General features: G+C 45.4%; 1 long non-coding RNA gene and 1 pseudogene across 2 annotated transcripts in view; both read left to right on the forward strand.

Moving 5' to 3' along the window:
• Positions 1–442: 442 nt before the first annotated feature.
• LOC144264745 (uncharacterized) lies at positions 443–10,030 on the forward strand. The gene is made up of 4 exons (XR_013346094.1): positions 443–985; positions 8,477–8,560; positions 9,022–9,156; positions 9,918–10,030. It is a non-coding gene; the product is annotated as an uncharacterized LOC144264745 (long non-coding RNA).
• Positions 10,031–16,904: 6,874 nt separating this feature from the next.
• The window catches only part of LOC144265425 (uncharacterized), a 29,654-nt pseudogene continuing 26,052 nt past the window's right edge, over positions 16,905–20,506 (forward strand). Inside the window, exons 1-3 of the transcript XR_013346270.1 lie at positions 16,905–16,919; positions 18,736–18,804; positions 19,244–19,348. The product of XR_013346270.1 is annotated as an uncharacterized LOC144265425 (transcript). The remainder of the gene's footprint in view (positions 16,920–18,735; positions 18,805–19,243; positions 19,349–20,506) is intronic.

Raw genomic sequence — 20,506 nt, forward strand, 5'->3', positions numbered from 1 at the left:
ATGTGCACTGTAATATCGCAGTGATCGACTAGTGCTTTGAACTGTTTGCGTGTTCGTTTGTGGGTTAGTGCACCGAGGACCAACGTTAAAATAGCTCCGTTGCTTTAGAAAGGGTGGCGGCTGCTGCTATGCTCCCCTATCTAAAGTGGCTGCTTTGCGTCGGGGAATCCCACGGCAGGTTTACTAGTCGTCTTCATGCTGTGATAGAATGTAGAAATCTGTGACATACAGATACAGCTGCCGCTCGGCCAACTTTTCATCCAAAAAAGTTGAGTTACAAACCCTTGAAAATTACTTTACAGATACTTGGTAAAGTGGTGTATCAACACTCCTCTCGTGGCTGAGTCCGTTTCTGCAGAGTTTAAGCTTACATTTCATAATTTTTTATGAAATTATAACTGTATAACTGTTCCCAGCCAGCTTCAGAATACCGTACAATTTCTTAGTAAAACCTTTATTAAACACAAAAACTATTGTAAATAGTTTTTGGAATACTTATGAATAATTTCTTAAACAAAAGCTAGTAAACTGGATGTAGTAAATTTCCTGTTCTTTCTCATACAGACTTCCCCACTTTGTTGCTATTCTATATTTCAATGCAAGGTTTCAACATGACGTTTACACTTCTGTACGTTGGTGCACACAAACACGCTAATGTTTTTTCAGGTGATTTTTTTTAGTCTTTATAGAGTAACCATGATTTATATAGGGTGTCGTCTGCACTCTTCTGAGCTTGAAAATGGAAAAACCTGAGTTGCAGCCCAACTCTTTGGAGCCTTGTCAGCAAACAAAAGTCTGGGGACCCTACCAGCTAGCAGCGTTCCAACCCTCGAGTTAATAGTTGACTGGCTCACTTGTTGGTGAGACAGAAATCTGTAGTCTGTATTCATACAGCTTTTGGGATCAGCATATCCACTGTCCATTCCCTGGATCTCTAAGACTCTCATTCTGTAGAGCACGAGCTTTTCCCCATGAGCCAAGTCAGGTAAGCGTATACAAACCATCACCTCACTGAGCTCTGCCCCGTTCTCTCTTTAACTGGGGCAAGATTGCAGTTTAACTCAATTAGCTAATCGCTAAATGTAGGTTCCATTGTCTCTGTAGCCACTAGGTGTGACAAATTCTCCCTTCCCAGATCCTCCCTCTAGGTCTGTAAAACACACTACCCTGGAGTCAAACATCATTTAATAGACTGCTTCCTTAATAAGGAAAGTTGGACAAGCACTCACCTGTGTCCTAAGTGGGACAGGGATAGGGACCCAGCCCTTGCAGCAGACATGTCTTGGTCCTATATGGGTCAGCCATTAAGTCCACAGGGCTATCTTTAACTCCTGTATTTATAACCTTTCCCCTCAGAATCTGGCTATATTCTCAGATGACAAATAGCATGGGACCTTCAAGCCTGCTTGCCCTAAATGAAAACCTCTCCTACAACTTCTTAAAAAAAGTTCCTGAGCATGTGTAGCAACTGCCACACCCTATTTCTGAATGTTCCGGGTCCTCTCTTAGTGAGTCCCTCTGCCCTGCAGTTTGCAGATGTGCAGGCAGAGACTTCAAACAGAAACCTGTGATTCCTTTCTTTGTGCCAAAAAGTCAACTACACTATAAAGCATGTGGGTTGCATCTGTTTTCAAATCTGTAGTGGGCTGAGATGGAAATGAGGAGAGCTTTCATCATCATCCCTTTTGGCTCCAGGATATTGGAGATGCTTGACATTCTCAGGGTATGTCTACACTACGGAATAAGGTCGAATTTATAGAAGTCGGTTTTTTAGAAATCAATTTTATATATTCGAGTGTGTGTGTCCCCAAAGAAAATGCTCTAAGTGCATTAAGTGCATTAACTCAGTGGAGCGCTTCCACAGTACCGAGGCCAGCGTCGACTTCCGGAGTGTTGCACTGTGGGTAGCTATCCCACAGTTCCCGCAGTCTCCGCTGCCCATTGGAATTCTGGGTTGAGATCCCAATGCCTGATGGGGCTAAAACATTGTCCCGGGTGGTTCTGGGTACATATCGTCAGGCCCCCGTTCCCTCCCTCCCTCCGTGAAAGCAAGGGCAGACAATCGTTTCGCGCCTTTTTTCCTGAGTTACCTGTGCAGACGCCATACCACGGCAAGCATGGAGCCCGCTCAGGTAACCGTCACCGTATGTCTCCTGGGTGCTGGCAGACGCGGTACTGCATTGCTACACAGTAGCAGCAACCCATTGCCTTCTGGCAGCAGACGGTGCAGTACGACTGGTAGCCGTCCTCGTCATGTCCGAGGTGCTCCTGGCTGCGTCGGCTGGGAGCGCCTGGGCAGACATGGGCGCAGGGACTAAATTTGGAGTGACTTGACCAGGTCATTCTCTTTAGTCCTGCAGTCAGTCCTATTGAATCGTCTTATGGTGAGTAGGCAGGCGATACGGATTGCTAGCAGTCGTATTGTACCATCTTCTGCCGAGCAGCCATGAGATGTGGATGGCATGCAGTCCTTCTCCACCGTCTGCTGCCAGCCAAAGATGTAAAAGCTAGATGGAGTGGATCAAAACAAGAAATAGACCTGATTTGTTTTGTACTCATTTGCTTCCCCCCCTCCCCTGTCTAGGGGACTCATTCCTCTAGGTCACACTGCAGTCACTCACAGAGAAGGTGCAGTGAGGTAAATCTAGCCATGTATCAATCAGAGGCTAGACTAACCTCCTTGTTCCAATAAGAACAATAACTTAGGTGCACCATTTCTTATTGGAACCCTCCGTGAAGTCCTGCCTGAAATACTCCTTGATGTAAAGCCACCCCTTTGTTGATTTTAGCTCCCTGAAGCCAACCTGTAAGCTGTGTCGTCAGTCGCCCCTCCCTCCCTCAGAGCAACGGCAGACAATCGTTCCGCTCCTTTTTTCTGTGCGGACGCCATACCAAGGCAAGCATGGAGGCCGCTCAGCTCACTTTGGCAATTAGGAGCACATTAAACACCACACGCATTATCCAGCAATATATGCAGCACCAGAACCTGGCAAAGCGATACCGGGCGAGGAGGCGACGTCAGCGCGGTCACGTGAGTGATCAGCACATGGACACAGATTTCTCTGAAAGCATGGGCCCTGCCAATGCATGCATCATGGTGCTAATGGGGCAGGTTCATGCTGTGGAACGCCGATTCTGGGCTTGGGAAACAAGCACAGACTGGTGGGACCGCATAGTGTTGCAGGTCTGGGACGATTCCCAGTGGCTGCGAAACTTTCGCATGCGTAAGGGCACTTTCATGGAACTTTGTGACTTGCTTTCCCCTGCCCTGAGGCGCATGAATACCAAGATGAGAGCAGCCCTCACAGTTAAGAAGTGAGTGGCAATAGCCCTATGGAAGCTTGCAACGCCAGACAGCTACCGGTCAGTTGGGAATCAATTTGGAGTGGGCACATCTACTGTTGGGGCTGCTGTGATGCAAGTAGCCCACGCAATCAAAGATCTGCTGCTATCAAGGGTAGTGACCCTGGGAAATGTGCAGGTCATAGTGGATGGCTTTGCTGCAATGGGATTCCCTAACTGTGGTGGGGCCATAGATGGAACCCATATCCCTATCTTGGCACCGGAGCACCAAGCCGCCGAGTACATAAACCGCAAGGGGTACTTTTCAATAGTGCTGCAAGCTCTGGTGGATCACAAGGGACGTTTCACCAGCATCAACGTGGGATGGCCGGGAAAGGTACATGACGCTCGCATCTGGTCTGTTTCAAAAGCTGCAGGAAGGGACTTTATTCCCAGACCAGAAAATAACTGTTGGGGATGTTGAAATGCCTATATGTATCCTTGGGGACCCAGCCTACCCCTTAATGCCATGGCTCATGAAGCCGTACACAGGCAGCCTGGACAGTAGTCAGGAGCTGTTCAACTACAGGCTGAGCAAGTGCAGAATGGTGGTAGAATGTGCATTTGGACGTTTAAAGGCACGCTGGCGCAGTTTACTGACTCGCTTAGACCTCAGCGAAACCAATATTCCCACTGTTATTACTGCTTGCTGTGTGCTCCACAATCTCTGTGAGAGTAAGGGGGAGACGTTTATGGCTGGGTGGGAGGTTGAGGCAAATTGCCTGGCTGCTGGTTATGCGCAGCCAGACACCAGGGCGGTTAGAAGAGCACAGGAGGGCGCGGTACACATCAGAGAAGCTTTGAAAACCAGTTTCATGACTGGCCAGGCTACGGTGTGAAAGTTCTGTTTGTTTCTCCTTGATGAAACCCCCCGCCCCTTGGTTCACTCTACTTCCCTGTAAGCTAACCACCCTCCCCTCCTCCCTTCGATCACCGCTTGCAGAGGCAATAAAGTCATTGTTGCTTCACATTCATGCATTCGTTATTCATTCATCACACAAATAGGGGGATGACTCCCAAGGTAGCCCAGGAGGGGTGGTGGAGGAGGGAAGGAAAATGCCACACAGCACTTTAAAAGTTTACAACTTTAAAATTTATTGAATGCCAGCCTTCTTTTTTTTGGGGCAATCCTCTGTGGCGGAGTGGCTGGTTGGCTGGTGGCCCCCCCACCGCGTTCTTGGGCGTCTGGGTGTGGAGGCTATGGAACTTGGGGAGGAGGGCAGTTGGTTACACAGGGGCTGTAGTGGCAGTCTGTGCTCCAGCTGCCTTTGCTGCAGCTCATCCATACACTGGAGCATACTGGTTTGGTCCTCCAGCAGCCTCAGCATTGAATCCTGCCTCCTCTCATCACGCTGCCGCCACATTTGAGCTTCAGCCCTGTCTTCAGCCCGCCACTTACTCTCTTCCCGCCACTTACTCTCTTCAGCCCGCCACCTCTCCTCCTGGTCATTTTGTGCTTTCCTGCACTCTGACATTATTTGCCTCCACGCATTCGTCTGTGCTCTGTCAGTGTGGGAGGATAGCAAGAGCTCGGAGAACATTTCATCTCAAGTGCGTTTTTTTTTCTTTCTAAGCTTCACTAGCCTCTGGGAAGGAGAAGATCCTGTGATCATTGAAACACATGCAGCTAGTGGAGAAAAAAAAAGGGACAGCGGTATTTAAAAAGACACATTTTATAAAACAGTGGCTACACTCTTTCAGGGTAAATCTTGCTGTTAACATTACATACATAGCACATGTGCTTTCGTTACAAGGTCGCATTTTGCCTCCCCCCACCGCGTGGCTACCCCCTCAATCCTCCCCCCTTCCTGTGGCTAACAGCGGGGAACATTTCTGTTTAGCCACAGGCAAACAGCCCAGCAGGAATGGGCTCCTCTGAGTGTCCCCTGAAGAAAAGCACTCTATTTCAACCAGGTGACCATGAATTATATCTCACTCTCTTTATCACAGAGAGATAAAGAACGGATATTGTTTGAACGCCAGCAAACATACACTGCAATGCTTTGTTGTACAATGATTCCCGAATACGTGTTACTGGCCTGGAGTGGTAAAGTGTCCTACCATGAAGGACGCAATAAGGCTGCCCTCCCCAGAAACCTTTTGCAAAGGCTTTGGGAGTACATCCAGGAGAGCCGCGAATGCCAGGGCAAAGTAATCCTTTCACATGCTTGCTTTTAAACCATGTATAGTATTTTAAAAGGTACACTCACCGGAGGTCCCTTCTCCGCCTGCTGGGTCCAGGAGGCAGCCTTGGGTGGGTTCGGGGGGTACTGGCTCCAGGTCCAGGGTGAGAAACAGTTCCTGGCTGTCGGGAAAACCGGTTTCTCCGCTTGCTTGCTGTGAGCTGTCTACAACCTCATCATCTTCATCATCCTCTTCGTCCCCAAAACTTGCTTCCATATTGCCTCCATCTCCATTGAAGGAGTCAAACAACACGGCTGGGGTACTGGTAGCTGAACCCCCTAAAATGGCATGCAGCTCATCATAGAAGCGGCTTGTTTGGGGCTCTGACCCGGAGCGGCCGTTCGCCTCTCTGGTTTTCTGGTAGGCTTGCCTCAGCTCCTTCAGTTTCACGCGGCACTGCTTCGGGTCCCTGTTATGGCCTCTGTCCTTCATGCCCTGGGAGATTTTGACAAAGGTTTTGGCATTTCGAAAACTGGAACGGAGTTCTGATAGCACGGATTCCTCTCCCCAAACAGCGATCAGATCCCGTACCTCCTGTTCGGTCCATGCTGGAGCTCTTTTGCAATTCTGGGACTCCATCATGGTCACCTGTGCTGATGAGCTCTGCATGGTCACCTGCAGCTCGCCACGCTGGCCAAACAGGAAATGAGATTCAAAAGTTCGCGGTTCTTTTCCTGTCTACCTGGCCAGTGCATCTGAGTTGAGAGTGCTGTCCAGAGCAGTCACAATGGAGCACTCTGGGATAGCTCCCGGAGGCCAATACCGTCGAATTGTGTCCACAGTACCCCAAATTCGAGCCAGCAAGGCCGATTTAAGCACTAATCCACTTGTCAGGGGTTGAGTAAGGAAATCGATTTTAAGAGCCCTTTAAGTCGAAATAAAGGGCTTCATCGTGTGGACGGGTGCAGGTTTACATCGATTTAATGCTGCTAAATTTGACCTAAAGTCCTAGTGTAGACCAGGGCTAATACACAGCTTGATGAATGTTTCAGTTTTAGTCTCCTTGCTGAAGCTTTTGCAAGCCATCTCTTGTAGTAGTCTCTGCTCTTGGTCTGTCACTTTTATGCTTCTCTGGATAAGAACGGTTTACAACCAACCCAATAGGTTTCCTCCTCATATAAACAATCAAGATGTTCTCCCCCACCCCCCAAGAGATCCCCTTGTGCCTCTCATTCTTGCCTGACTTTTCTGATGGGCAAGGCTTTTGTAGAGGTGAGGTGCAAGCCCCCCATGGCACTTGCAAGACCCACATGCCACATCAAAGTGAAAAGCAGTGCAGTTAAGCAGACCAGTTTTTAAACCTTTTCCAGCTTTGCCTATCAAGGTTTAGGGCAGCTCTGGTGCTCATTCTCTCCTTGGAAATATAACCTTGAATATTTTTTTTAAAACCCCTTAGGACTGATCCAAAGTGATAAACAGAAATTATTTAAGTATCAGAGGGGTGTCCGTGTTAGTGTGTATCTACAAAAACAATGAGGAGTCCGGTGGCCCCTTAAAGACTAACCGATTTATTTAGGCATAAACTTTCGTGGGTGTTAGGATAAAGATATTCAGGCCTGTCTGCAAAGGCTTGTACTTTAAGAATTTAGGGGTATTCTTATCACTTGGCTAGTTCTAGAGGTATAAAAGAAAGAATCAAAATCACTGTCTGCTGGTGTAAGGTCCTTCTCTTACTGTGACAGTCTGAGGCCCTGTTCTTAGGCTAAGGCCTCTGGCTAAGCAGCAGAGGCAGCCATAAGCTAGGAAGCGACCGGTCACCTCCTCACATTCCAAACTAGTCACACTGAAATAAGGTGCTATTGGGCTGTTAGGATACAATCCTGTCCTGATAGTTCCTATCACCTCCAGAGAAAGGGAAGGGCCTAGACAATGTAAAAGGAAACTTAGTTTGATAGCATCCTGTCTGGCAAGAACTCACTTATCAGTAGCTGGGATGTGAAATCCTCATTTCTGTATTGTTTTGTCATTATAGTTCCCACTTTACTATTGTTTGTCTGTATAATCTCTCTGGTTCTGTGATTGTTCCTGTCTGCTGTATAATTAATTTTGCTGGGTGTAAACTAATTAAGGTGGTGGGATATAATTGGTTACATAATCATGTTACAATATGTTAGGATTGGTTAGTTAAATTTCAGGAAAATGATTGGTTAAGGTATAGCTAAGCAGAACTCAAGTTTTACTATATAATCTGTAGTCAATGAGGAAGTGAGTGAGTGTGGGTGGGAGAGGGAGATGGGAACAGGGAATGGGGGTAAGAAAATTGGAATCATGTTTTGCTAAAGGGGGAAATGGGAACAGGGAATGGGAGTAAGGAAGTTGGAATCATGTCTGGCTAAGGGCAGGAATGGGAACAGGGACACAGGTGTAAGGCTCTGTGGTGTCAGAGCTGGGAAGGAGGATACTAAGGAAGGAAACTGGAATCATGCTTGCTGGAAGTTCACCCCAATAAACATCGAATTGTTTGCACCTTTGGACTTCGGGTATTGTTGCTCTCTGTTCATGCGAGAAGGACCAGGGAAGTAAGTGGGTGAAGGAATAAGTAACAGTGGGTAAAAAACCCACTTCTTCAGATGCATGGAGTGAAAATTTACAGACACAGGTATAAATATATATTGGCACATGAAGAGAAGGGAGTTACCTTACAAGTGGAGAACCAATGTTGAAGGCCAATTCAGTCAGGGTGGATGTGGTCCACTCCCAATAATTGATGAGGAGGTGTCAATACCCAGAGAGCGAAAATTGCTTTTGTAGTGAGCCAGCCACTCCCAGTCCCTATTGAAGCCCAAATTGATGGTGTTACGTTTGCAAATGAATTGTTTCTCTCAGCAGTTTATCTTTGAAGTCTGCTTCAGGAATACTCAAGAACAGATTTAACAGTAGCCATTCTTCAAAAAAAAAAAAAAAAAATCAAAAACCAACCTTATTATTTACCCTTGTTTCTTTATCGCAGCAGGCACCTGAATGTTTTGTCTCATTACCTTTCTGTGGCAAAATCTGCGTGTTCCATTGTAAAGGAAAATGGGCTCGTGTGGAGGTAAGAAACAGGTGGTTGGTTGGATGGTTTTTTTCACCACTGAACTAACTTCCCTGTGTCAACTGAAAATTGCTGCTCTTCTTCGATTTCCCACATAGCATCTGCTATTTTTGCAGGTCTGGGGGTTGGCTAAAATCTGGATCATTGAATTCTTTGACACTGATTTTGGCATGTGTATCATTTTACATTGGCTACTTACTCAAATAGTAAACACACATAAGTAATCTTTTACCTGAGCTGATGGAATGGGGAATAGATCCCTGTAGGTCTATCTTACCGTTTTTGTGTTGTCATTTAACATATTTCATTTCAACAAGCCATAGCATCATAACATGGAAAATAAAATGCACTGGCAATATATTTTCTTCCGTTTCCTTAAACTATGTATTTGCTTTTTAAAGGTACTCTGTTGCTCTCTTGCTAGTATCAAGTTATCCTTACCACTCGCATTCTCATTTCAGATAACAAGCGTTCACAGTAGCCGTGCACTAGATGTGCAGTTCATGGACACCGGAACAGTTGCCTCTGTAAAAGTATTGGAGCTTCGAGATATTCCATCACAGTTCCTGAGAGAAATAATCACCCTACCGCCCCAGGTACAAACATCATTTTTAAGTAAAGCTGATGGCCTCTATACCTCTCTTGGCCATGTCTTAGTCTTGATAATTTTAGATGTGTGCTCTGCAGTGGTTTGTGGTTTTAAAACGTTTTAAGATTGCCTGTTCTGCACTATGGTTCCTTTTAGTTTGTGCCAGCAATGTCCACAGGAGGCAGTTAGCAGTTCACACCCCTGTAGCCAAAGTTCATGTTAACGTAGTCCTCTTTCAAACTGGGCTACATTAACGTGAACTTATGTACCTTTTCATTTGCTCCGGCAGCATCCACTCAGGGCAGTCAACACACAACACTTTGGTGCCCTCTGCAGGTCTACACACTCTCTCGCTCCCCTCCTCGCCCCCCACCTACCGACCTTGTGGACCACACTTGAGCACAGTACAGATGTAGCCTTAGAAGTAATGTTAGGATGTGCACTCTAACTCTTTATAGTGTACAGTTTTAAATAAATACAGATTACGTTCTTGTGTGCTCACAGTAGAAGGCTGTGGTGGTTGTCTTACTGTATGGGTAAAGGGACTCCATTCTGCACACCACCGCATTCTTAGTGGTTGAAGTAACTTACAGCATAATAGGCTCCTTCTTTCACTCTTTTAATATCATATATCTTTTAATCCATCTGAGTTAAAGCTTGTAATAAACTACCTAGTTTCTGTGCAGGCAAACTTCAATAGTATAACAAAATCTGTTGAAGAGTGCCATGTAATTAAATTGTACCATTAACATACTCCATGTCTTTTAGGCTATGAAGTGCTGTTTAGCAGATCTTCCCCGTAACATTGGCATGTGGACTCCAGATGCTGTATTGTGGCTGAGAGATACAGTATTAAATTGTCCTGATTGCAGCATTAAGGTAAATGTAAATATCTCAAACATTTGAAATTCAATAAAATATGGAAGACCAGGTTGAAATGTGAATGAAGAGTTATAATAAAATGTCATCATGAAGTTACAGGAACTTGGTACCTTCACCCTCCACCAGACATTCAGGTTTTGATGCAAAAAACAAAATTCTTTCAGACTTAAAAACGTTTACCTAAATTAGTTTTGTTTGAAAAGCGATTATACTAGACAATTTACAGATTTGTAGCCTCCCCTAACGCTTGTATTCTGTATGAATTCATCATTTTTGACACATTTGATACAAAGCATATTTGTTTGCATTTCCCAGCAAACCCTTTTTATACAATTCTTGGATCTGCATTTAAAGAAGACAGAGAATTTTCCCCCTTCCAAATTCTCCTGTGCTAGCTTGGTATAATTCCTTCTTACCAGCAAATGAGGGCAAGAAAAAAGCAAAACTCTCATTGTGCCGCCTCATAAAAAATGAAGTGGGTGGATGACCCTGCTCAGTTATTTTCATGTCTCCAGCAGGTGGAGGTAACTCTTCCATCTGGCTAGGAGAGGAATCTTTTAGTTTTCTGGTTTCAGAGTAACAGCCGTGTTAGTCTGTATTCGCAAAAAGAAAAGGAGTACTTGTGGCACCTTAGAGACTAACCAATTTATTTGAGCATGAGGTTTCGTGAGCTACAGCTCACTTCATCAGATGCATACCGTGGAAACTGCAGCAGACTTTATATATACACAGAGAATATGAAACAATACCTCCTCCCACCCCACTGTCCTGCTGGTAATAGCTTATCTAAAGTAATCGTCAGGTTAGGCCATTTCCAGCACAAATCCAGGTTTTCTCACCCTCCACCCCCCCACACAAATTCACTCTCCTGCTGGTGATAGCCCATCCAAAGTGACAACTCTTTACACAATGTGCATGATAATGAAGTTAGGCCATTTCCTGCACAAATCCAGGTTCTCTCACTCCCTCACCCCCCTCCAAAAACCCACCCCCATACACACACAGACTCACTCTCCTGCTGGTAATAGCTCGTCCAAACTGACCACTCTCCAAGTTTAAATCCAAGTTAAACCAGAACATCTGCGGGGGGGGGGTAGGAAAAAACAAGAGGAAATAGGCTACCTTGCATAATGACTTAGCCACTCCCAGTCTCTATTTAAGCCTAAATTAATAGTATCCAATTTGCAAATGAATTCCAATTCAGCAGTTTCTCGCTGGAGTCTGGATTTGAAGTTTTTTTGTTTTAAGATAGCGACCTTCATGTCTGTGATTGCGTGACCAGAGAGATTGAAGTGTTCTCCGACTGGTTTATGAATGTTATAATTCTTGACATCTGATTTGTGTCCATTTATTCTTTTACGTAGAGACTGTCCAGTTTGACCAATGTACATGGCAGAGGGTCATTGCTGGCACATGATGGCATAAATCACATTGGTGGATGTGCAGGTGAACGAGCCTCTGATAGTGTGGCTGATGTTATTAGGCCCTGTGATGGTGTCCCCTGAATAGATATGTGGGCACAATTGGCAACGGGCTTTGTTGCAAGGATAAGTTCCTGGGTTAGTGGTTCTGTTGTGTGGTATGTGGTTGTTGGTGAGTATTTGCTTCAGGTTGCGGGGCTGTCTGTAGGCAAGGACTGGCCTGTCTCCCAAGATTTGTGAGAGTGCTGGGTCATCCTTTAGGATAGGTTGTAGATCCTTAATAATGCGTTGGAGGGGTTTTAGTTGGGGGCTGAAGGTGACGGCTAGTGGCGTTCTGTTATTTTCTTTGTTAGGCCTGTCCTGTAGTAGGTAACTTCTGGGAACTCTTCTGGCTCTATCAATCTGTTTCTTTACTTCCGCAGGTGGGTATTGTAGTTGTAAGAAAGCTTGACAGAGATCTTGTAGGTGTTTGTCTCTGTCTGAGGGGTTGGAGCAAATGCGGTTGTATCGCAGAGCTTGGCTGTAGACGATGGATCGTGTGGTGTGGTCAGGGTGAAAGCTGGAGGCATGCAGGTAGGAATAGCGGTCAGTAGGTTTCCGGTATAGGGTGGTGTTTATGTGACCATTGTTTATTAGCACTGTAGTGTCCAGGAAGTGGATCTCTTGTGTGGACTGGACCAGGCTGAGGTTGATGGTGGGATGGAAATTGTTGAAATCATGGTGGAATTCCTCAAGGGCTTCTTTTCCATGGGTCCAGATGATGAAGATGTCATCAATATAGCGCAAGTAGAGTAGGGGCATTAGGGGACGAGAGCTGAGGAAGCGTTGTTCTAAATCAGCCATAAAAATGTTGGCATACTGTGGGGCCATGCGGGTACCCATAGCAGTGCCGCTGATCTGAAGGTATACATTGTCCCCAAATGTGAAATAGTTATGGGTAAGGACAAAGTCACAAAGTTCAGCCACCAGGTTAGCCGTGACATTATCGGGGATAGTGTTCCTGACGGCTTGTAGTCCATCTTTGTGTGGAATGTTGGTGTAGAGGGCTTCTACATCCATAGTGGCCAGGATGGTGTTATGAGGAAGATCACCGATGGATTGAAGTTTCCTCAGGAAGTCAGTGGTGTCTCGAAGGTAGCTGGGAGTGCTGGTAGCATAGGGCCTGAGGAGGGAGTCTACATAGCCAGACAATCCTGCTGTCAGGGTGCCAATGCCTGAGATGATGGGGCGCCCAGGATTTCCAGGTTTATGGATCTTGGGTAGTAGATAGAATATCCCAGGTCGGGGTTCCAGGGGTGTGTGTGTGCGGATTTGATCTTGTGCTTTTTCAGGAAGTTTCTTGAGCAAATGCTGTAGTTGCTTTTGGTAACTCTCAGTGGGATCATAGGGTAATGGCTTGTAGAAACTCGTGTTGGAGAGCTGCCGAGCAGCCTCTTGTTCATATTCCGACCTATTCATGATGACAACAGCACCTCCTTTGTCAGCCTTTTTGATTATGATGTCAGAGTTGTTTCTGAGGCTGTGGATGGCATTGCGTTCCGCATGGCTGAGGTTATGGGGCAAGTGATGCTGCTTTTCCACAATTTCAGCCCGTGCACGTCGGCGGAAGCAGTCTATGTAGAAGTCCAGTCTGCTGTTTCGACCTTCAGGAGGAGTCCACCCAGAATCCTTCTTTCTGTAGTGTTGGTAGGGAGACCTCTGTGGATTAGTATGTTGTTCAGAGGTATTTTGGAAATATTCCTTGAGTCGGAGACGTCGAAAATAGGATTCTAGGTCACCACAGAACTGTATCATGTTCGTGGGGGTGGAGGGGCAGAAGGAGAGGCCCCGAGATAGAACAGCTGCTTCTGCTGGGCTGAGAGTATAGTTGGATAGGTTAACAATATTTCTAGGTGGGTTGAGGGAACCATTGCTGTGGCCCCTTGTAGCATGTAGTAGTTTAGAAAGTTTAGTGTCCTTTTTCTTTTGTAGAGAAGCAAAGTGTGCGTTGTAAATGGCTTGTCTAGTATTAGTAAAATCCAGCCACGAGGAAGTTTCTGTGGAAGGTTGGTTTTTTATGAGAGTATCCAGTTTTGAGAGCTCATTCTTAATCTTTCCCTGTTTGCTGTAGAGGATGTTGATCAGGTGATTCCGCAGTTTCTTTGAGAACGTGTGGCACAAGCTGTCAGCATAGTCTGTGTGGTATGTAGATTGTAGTGGATTTTTTACCTTCAGTCCTTTTGGTACGATGTCCATCTGTTTGCATTTGGAAAGGAAGAAGATGTCTGTCTGTATCTGTGCAAGTTTTTTCATGCAGTTGATAGATTTCCACTCCATACGGCTAAATGCAGTGCCTTGCATAATGACAGGTTTCAGAGTAACAGCCGTATTAGTCTGTATTCGCAAAAAGAAAAGGAGTACTTGTGGCACCTTAGAGACTAACCAATTTATTTGAGCATGAGGTTTCGTGAGCTACAGCTCACTTCATCAGATGCCTACTGTGGAAACTGCAGCAGACTTTATATATACACAGAGAATATGAAACAATACCTCCTCCCACCCCACTGTCCTGCTGGTAATAGCTTATCTAAAGTAATCGTCAGGTTAGGCCATTTCCAGCACAAATCCAGGTTTTCTCACCCTCCACCCCCCCACACAAATTCACTCTCCTGCTGGTGATAGCCCATCCAAAGTGACAACTCTTTACACAATGTGCATGATAATGAAGTTAGGCCATTTCCTGCACAAATCCAGGTTCTCTCACTCCCTCACCCCCCTCCAAAAACCCACCCCCATACACACACAGACTCACTCTCCCGCTGGTAATAGCTCGTCCAAACTGACCACTCTCCAAGTTTAAATCCAAGTTAAACCAGAACATCTGGGGGGGGGGGGGTAGGAAAAAACAAGAGGAAATAGGCTACCTTGCATAATGACTTAGCCACTCCCAGTCTCTATTTAAGCCTAAATTAATAGTATCCAATTTGCAAATGAATTCCAATTCAGCAGTTTCTCGCTGGAGTCTGGATTTGAAGTTTTTTTGTTTTAAGATAGCGACCTTCATGTCTGTGATTGCGTGACCAGAGAGATTGAAGTGTTCTCCGACTGGTTTATGAATGTTATAATTCTTGACATCTGATTTGTGTCCATTTATTCTTTTACGTAGAGACTGTCCAGTTTGACCAATGTACATGGCAGAGGGTCATTGCTGGCACATGATGGCATAAATCACATTGGTGGATGTGCAGGTGAACGAGCCTCTGATAGTGTGGCTGATGTTATTAGGCCCTGTGATGGTGTCCCCTGAATAGATATGTGGGCACAATTGGCAACGGGCTTTGTTGCAAGGATAAGTTCCTGGGTTAGTGGTTCTGTTGTGTGGTATGTGGTTGTTGGTGAGTATTTGCTTCAGGTTGCGGGGCTGTCTGTAGGCAAGGACTGGCCTGTCTCCCAAGATTTGTGAGAGTGTTGGGTCATCCTTTAGGATAGGTTGTAGATCCTTAATAATGCGTTGGATGGGTTTTAGTTGGGGGCTGAAGGTGACGGCTAGTGGCGTTCTGTTATTGAAGAGTTCCCAGAAGTTACCTACTACAGGACAGACCTAACAAAGAAAATAACAGAACGCCACTAGCCGTCACCTTCAGCCCCCAACTAAAACCCCTCCAACGCATTATTAAGGATCTACAACCTATCCTAAAGGATGACCCAGCACTCTCACAAATCTTGGGAGACAGGCCAGTCCTTGCCTACAGACAGCCCCGCAACCTGAAGCAAATACTCACCAACAACCACATACCACACAACAGAACCACTAACCCAGGAACTTATCCTTGCAACAAAGCCCGTTGCCAATTGTGCCCACATATCTATTCAGGGGACACCATCACAGGGCCTAATAACATCAGCCACACTATCAGAGGCTCGTTCACCTGCACATCCACCAATGTGATTTATGCCATCATGTGCCAGCAATGACCCTCTGCCATGTACATTGGTCAAACTGGACAGTCTCTACGTAAAAGAATAAATGGACACAAATCAGATGTCAAGAATTATAACATTCATAAACCAGTCGGAGAACACTTCAATCTCTCTGGTCACGCAATCACAGACATGAAGGTCGCTATCTTAAAACAAAAAAACTTCAAATCCAGACTCCAGCGAGAAACTGCTGAATTGGAATTCATTTGCAAATTGGATACTATTAATTTAGGCTTAAATAGAGACTGGGAGTGGCTAAGTCATTATGCAAGGTAGCCTATTTCCTCTTGTTTTTTCCTACCCCCCCCCCCAGATGTTCTGGTTTAACTTGGATTTAAACTTGGAGAGTGGTCAGTTTGGACGAGCTATTACCAGCAGGAGAGTGAGTCTGTGTGTGTATGGGGGTGGGTTTTTGGAGGGGGGTGAGGGAGTGAGAGAACCTGGATTTGTGCAGGAAATGGCCTAACTTCATTATCATGCACATTGTGTAAAGAGTTGTCACTTTGGATGGGCTATCACCAGCAGGAGAGTGAATTTGTGTGGGGGGGTGGAGGGTGAGAAAACCTGGATTTGTGCTGGAAATGGCCTAACCTGAAGATTACTTTAGATAAGCTATTACCAGCAGGACAGTGGGGTGGGAGGAGGTATTGTTTCATATTCTCTGTGTATATATAAAGTCTGCTGCAGTTTCCACGGTATGCATCTGATGAAGTGAGCTGTAGCTCACGAAACCTCATGCTCAAATAAATTGGTTAGTCTCTAAGGTGCCACAAGTACTCCCTTTCTTTTTAGTTTTCTGTTCTTATTTGCTTTTATTTCTATATGACAAGTCACTACCCGCAAGCCAGGCTGTGACTCTGCTGTGCGCCAGCTTGCTGCTCAGCAATGTCCGATGTGGATGCTGCTACAGTGCCGTGAAAGTTCCACGAAGCCACGCTCTGGGATTTTCACTGCGCTGTAGCGGTGTCCACACCAGTTGTTACGGCATGGCAAACCAGTGTGCCATAGATTCGCACCCTGGCTTGCAGTGTAGTAACTAGCCAAGGAAATAGGCCCTAACACAATGTAGTTTAATTTAGTACAGTCCATTTGCAGACTCATTTTTTTGGATGTGCTGAGTAGATGTCAACCATTTATAGTGTGACCTACTTACCTGATTGTCTGGGAGCACCCTTCAAAGGGAAACAAGTGTTCAGAGTCTGCTATGATTAGTACATTACAGGGGATCTTCTGAAAAATCTTGCCCCTAATTTCATTACAGGGTACCACTATGAGTGCGCCTTTTGAGAAGCACGCTTTGTAGCTTTCCCTTTTCTTGTCTGCTTTAGTCTTGAATACTGCACATTTAAAATACTGCTGGTCTAGTCTGGCATATGTAGATATTGTAAAATGATATTGTCAAATGTGTGGCTGGGTGTGTTCCCTCTGTGTGCCATCCCAGCTCTGTGCAGACAGCTGGCACAGCAGACCTCGATCAAACTGCCCAACGACCATGAGATTCATTAAGGTACGAAGACACCCGGCCAGGTTTATTGTCAACAAAGAAAAGTAATAGCATCCAGCAGACTCTACGGGGATACTAAGACATGTATGCCTGTGACAATGGACGCAGCTCAGTGAATGGCGGAACTTTCTATTCCCCACCTCCCACAGGCCGGCCAAAGACACTCCCTCTGAGACTCCATTTTATACACCAATACAAACAAGTATTTTGACCATAGTTAGTTACTTCCCCCTGACGTGGGTTGTTACCATCCATTACCTTGTACATGTTGGTTCGATCAGAACATCTCTATCCATTATTACTGTCATCCTGACCTTCTCTTTAGGAGGGGTCAGTGTGTTCTCATTATCTTTGGGGTGTGTTTGTACCATACTTGGTATCAGGGTACTGGTACCATACTTCTGGAATGCATTTGTGTGAGTGTCCGCCTTCATGTAGTGACTAAGGTTGGAATTTTCAAAAGAGATTAGATACTTAACTCCCACAGAAAGTCGGTGGGATTTGTGTACCTAACCCCCTTATACTCTTTAAAAATCTCAGTCTAAGCTTTTAGTATTTCTTTGCTCTGAACAAATTCGCATTCAGCATCACTCAATGGCAAAATATGCTCAACCTTAGGACAGTGCGTTTTATCTTTCTTTTCTTTCCATATCTTCCTTTCTGGGTCTTCCCCCCCACCCCCACCCCCTTTCTTCCATCTGCATTTTCCTCCCTGCAACAACTCTTGATTCCTAGTCCCTTCCCCATTTCATCTGCTAAGGTGATCTGGCTATGAAATATTTAATGCTGACGCTTGAAACACCCCATTGAGAGTAATTGGGGCAGGGCTGTTCACATCTGTCAGTCCACGAGGATGTGGTTTTCCATGGTTTTGTCTCCTGATTTACACTAGCATATGAAAGAGAAGAATCAAAATCTGTTGCTTCAGTCTCTGCAGATTCATGAAGGTAACATTACTTTGGATTACTCAGCTTGCAAAGATACCCTTGCAATTGTTATCATGAAGGCTGGAATCTACTTGGCTTTGTAAATGAAATCTTAGCATCTAGAGAATCCAGATATGCCATGAGGGCTGAAGAAATGCATCAAGTAGGCTAGAAGATTAATACTGCAGCCATAATAGGTTGCTTTTTTCTTGTCTATCCCTAAACCCAACCCTCACCCTTAACCCTAAAACCCTAACCCCAACCCCTAAACCTAGCCCTAACCCCTAACCCCTACCCTCTGACCCCAACCCTAAAACCTAACCCTTAACCCTACCCCTAAGGCCCCTACCCCAACCCCTAAATCCCTAACCCCTAAAACCCTAACCTTAACCTAATCCCAACCCTTAACCCTAACCCCTTAGCCCTAACCCCAACCCTAAAGCTAACCCCAAACCCCTTAACCCTAAACCCTCACCCTTAACCTACCCCCTACCCCTAAACCCCTAACCCCCACCCTAAACCCTACCCCTACACCCTTAACCCTAACCCTCTAACACCCTAACCCTAAACCCATTAAGAATAGTCAGTATGTATCTGCTCTTTTCGATGCTCTTTTGTTGGCCAAAGCTGTTGCCATTGTAAAACGCCTGGCTGATCAAACCCCTCATGATGAAGTTACTTGTGGAAATGCTTCACGTGGAAATGATTCAGCAGCCAAGGATGCGGCCCTTTCTGCCCCTCAGGCTGCTTTTATTTTTGCCTTAGTTGAGCAACCTCCACGGGCTTCCCTCGATGACCTTGGCAGGATCCAGGAGATGGCACCAGAGACCGAAAAATGTTCTTGGAGTGTTGCTGGGTGCACTTTACACCCTGAGAATTTTTGGCGCTTCCAGGACGGCCGGCTGGTTGAACCAAGAGTGCTTCTGCCCTATCTTGCTCACGTGCACCACGGGGTGGCGCATGTGAGCAAAGGGGAGGTGCTTGCTGCAGTGGGATACGATTGGTGTCCCAGCACTACTGCCAACAATGTTCAATCTGCCAGCAACACAATGTTGGTAAAGCTGTTAAAACCAGACAAGCAGCCCATCCCGCTCCATGGGGACCGTTTGTAAATATTCAGATTGATTTTATTCAAATGTCTAAATGTTGTAATTATGAATATGTATGAGTACTAGTTGATGTTTTTTCAAGCCGGGTTGAGGCCCTCAACTGCTGATCAGCTTGTTTCTACTTCTGTTCCTTCTCCTGAACGGCAGGAGAAAAGGACAAAGTGAAGTGCTAGTAACCTCTCCCTTGTCTGCTGATGAAATCATTGTGTCATCAGCATTTGCTAAAGAAACCAGAGCTCTGCAGGGTGATGTAATCTCTCCCCTGTATGATACTGGACCATGACTGTTCCAGGAAAGAAGAAAAAGAAACTCTCGCTCCGTCGAACCTGCCAAGGCCCAGGAGTTCCTGACTACAAAGGACATTAAGAACGGGCCCTGGTGGAAGAAACGGAGTATTGTAGGCTGGCCAGGAGGAAATCTTGTGACCAATCTTGGGAATGTGGTGTTCACTGGATTTTGGGGTTCATTCCATCGCCTGCACAGTGTGCTGTTGGACAGGTACCCTGGGAATGTACAGATCTACCTAATTGGATTTCAGATGAGGAATATCAAAAACGCCCTATTGCCACAACCACTGCCCCTGCTATTACCGCCGTTATCACTGCCTTTACCACCCCTGTAACATACCCAGATACAGACAATACTATCTAGTCTGATGAAACCCAATGGCCAAGGCCTTCACATGCTGGTGATTTATTTAAGTATTGTTTGGAAAATTTATTTTTTAAGGTTCAGGACATGTCATATGAGCAAACAGTTGGATGGAGAACAAATGGACCAGTAGAAATAGAAGTATATGACATTACCACAAATGATTCTAGGGAATTTGAATGGGAAATAGATGGGTTTTATGAAGGTGTTGATATGATGGCCATTCCAGGGGTTTGTAGTGTATTGGGAGAAAGGGGCCCTTGTTGTTGTTTAGTTATCCATGTAGTAAATAACCAGACTCATACTCAGAGAATATGTTCTGCCACTAGAAATTTTATCTGTACTGAAATGATCCCAATAACTAACAATTTAACCTGTACCATCTTACAATATACCCCTTCTTAAGCTATTGATGTTAATGCCTCTCAAAAATATTTGAAAATAGTTAAACAACAGATGTGGTATAATGCTATCCCCGAAAAAGATGTACTAGGACATTGAATAACCATAATTAATGCCACATTAGGGGCTGTGACATTCACCCTGCCCCATCCAGCTTTCAAATTACTTCCACATATCCCAATTGTTCCAAGGGAGCTGCTATCTGGCTAGAACAGCAAAGAGCACGGGTCTCCTCTCGAAAGAAGGGAGACTTAGCTGGTCACTTATGGGATGGTGCAAATAGTGCAGCAGCAATTTGGAATATTCTTAAGGGACAACTACATGATGAGAAATTAGGACAACTAGAGAAAGCCACTGGTCTTATTACTGGAGCACAACTGACTCAGGTGCAAGCTGGAGGTGGTGAATTACATGTTATTTCCACCCTTAGTTCAATGACCCTGGAGCTGTTGACAGGAATGGTGTTGAATATCACTGAGGCGGGAAAGGAATTGCAGTGGGA

Source organism: Eretmochelys imbricata, chromosome 5 (genome assembly GCF_965152235.1).
Source record: "Eretmochelys imbricata isolate rEreImb1 chromosome 5, rEreImb1.hap1, whole genome shotgun sequence".
NCBI classification, from domain to species: Eukaryota; Metazoa; Chordata; order Testudines; family Cheloniidae; genus Eretmochelys; species Eretmochelys imbricata.